General features: G+C 37.3%; 1 pseudogene; it reads left to right on the top strand.

The window, feature by feature from the left end:
- Positions 1-381: 381 nt before the first annotated feature.
- On the top strand, positions 382-1,892 carry LOC102002927 (annotated as a pseudogene).
- Positions 1,893-2,322: the final 430 nt, after the last annotated feature.

Genomic DNA, 2,322 nt, shown 5'->3' with positions numbered 1-2,322 from the left:
AGATGTAGTAGTGTATAACTCAATACTAGCACTCAAGGGAGAACAGAAGATCATGAATTTGAAAATCCTATAATTTCTTCTAGATCATGATGCATCTAAGTGACTGCTGGTACTTGAAGGCAGCAAAATTTAAAACTTGCTCACAAAGAAAATTGGGGTAAAGGAAATCAGTAGTTAGGAAAAGAGAAATTGAGATATACACAGAAAATTTTTAAACAAATTTGTCAACATATGTACCAAAAGTCTTGGTGTACCAATTAGAAAGTTCATGGGTGAGATGAAGTTGAAAAAAATTAAATCATGGGGGTCACTGGAGGTGTCATGAAGTGTTTTATAACAGAGTATGTGCTGAGTAGGATCTGGACCTGGAGTCATAACTCTATGTTTATTGAAATCAAGTCTTCTAATGTAATTCATTTTATTATGCAGTACTTAAGAACAGTTTCCATCGGGTGTTGTCTATCTTATAGGAGACTACTGTCTCTTTGAATATTGTAGATAGAATTGGAAGTTTTGTGGATGATATTAATAGTGGCCATTAGGATACTGTTTTACAAACTATAGAGTCTGGAATTTCCAGACAAGACCTTTGTCGATATCTATGAACACGTTGTTCAGGAATTGATAGAGTTTTGTGAATTGAGTATTGCCAGGCCACTGAGGTAGACAGTCCCCATCATTATGTTAAAGCTAACACAACTAGAGGGCTGTATTCTTTGGGAAAACCTTCTAGCCAGGTCCTGCTAATTTTGGTGAGGTATATCCAGATGAAAGTAGCCAAGAGAAAAAGAGAGTAGTAATTGCCCGGCATTAACTGAAAAAGTCATTGTGGTGCCTCCATCTTGTCTCATGGCGTTGTTGGGACATGTGTTGAATGGAACCAGGGGTTGGTTCCTCCTGGTGTGACCATAGATGTGTTTTGAAACAAAACAGCTGTCAAACACGTGAAAGAAGAAAAGTTTACCACACAACTGAGGAGGCATATTAAAATTGGTCAGAAATGCCATGTGTAGTGTGCTCAGCTCCCTCAAAATGGCCAGTATCTCATCACTGGATCTGTTGATGGATGTAATGAAATGGCGAACTTCACTCCTGAAAATATCAGGAAGGATCTTAAGTATCAGTCCCAGGTAACTTCATGCTGATTGATTATTCTCTTCTCTGTATGTGTTTCAGCAGAGATAATGAAATGTTAGTACCTAGAGCCCAATATTGAATTATCAGATGTGGAAGAGTCAGGATAGACAGTGTTTAACAAGATTTGAAAGGTCACATAGTAAAAGTGTCACCTGTCTAAGCTTTTCTAAGTAAAGCAGTGAGATCCTTAGTGCATCTTTTGATCAAAGAAAAAGAATTTATGGCTTAACATCTGAGAAAACACCAAAGGAATTTGAAATAATTTCTTCTTTGTTAATGAGGCAACATTTATACAAGGTGGACACTACATTATTAGTGCGTCTTCTAGTGGCACTGTGAAGGTATGGACTATGAAGAGCACAGAATGTTCAAATACCTTTAAATCTCTGTATAGTGCTACAGGGACAGATATTACTATCAATATCATGACTGTGCTTCCTAAAAATCCATAGCTCTTCATTTCATGCAACCGATAAAACACAGTGATCATCATGAACATGTAGGGGCAGACTGTCAGAGATTTAGTTCTGGTAATAAAGAAGGTGGTGACTTCATTTGATGTGCCCTCTCCCCCATGGTGAGTCAATCTACTGTATCAAAGAGGACATTGTGCTCTACTGCTTCAGCACAGTCACTGGAAACCTGGAGAAAACTCTAATGGTTCATGAGAATGATGTGAAATTGCACATCACCCACATCAGAAATTGATTACCACCTAGGGTAAAGATGAACTCCAGAAGCTCTGAAAACCCTAACTCAACCTTTACAGTACATGGGAGCATGTATTTAAATGGAGGAATGTTCCTGTGTTGTTTTAGTTTTTCATGTCTGCCTTTCTAAGAAAAGATATTGTCTGAAAATGCCAGAAGAGTAATTTTGTGATAATTTATGTTTAAACAATAGTTACCATTTAAGGCATCTTTTTCCCTTGAGAGAAGGATTCCCTGTGTAGCTCTAGCTGTCCTGAAACTCTCTCTTTATGGCAGGGTGGCCTTGAATTCACAAAGGTCCAACTACTTCTCAACTGTTGGGATTAACAGCATGAGCCAAGGCATCCTGGCTTCCATTCAAAGCATTTAAAAAGAATTAGTTAATCTGCTTCTAACTGGGTCATTCATTTAAATGTTGCCATTGATCTTATACCAAAATATTTAAAATATTGATATTTCTAGAAGAAAAAGTTTT

This window comes from Microtus ochrogaster, chromosome 10, assembly GCF_000317375.1.
Source record: "Microtus ochrogaster isolate Prairie Vole_2 chromosome 10, MicOch1.0, whole genome shotgun sequence".
Lineage (NCBI taxonomy): Eukaryota > Metazoa > Chordata > Mammalia > Rodentia > Cricetidae > Microtus > Microtus ochrogaster.
The sequence above is the reverse complement of the archived record's forward strand: the minus strand, read 5'-3'. Positions and strand labels throughout refer to the sequence as shown.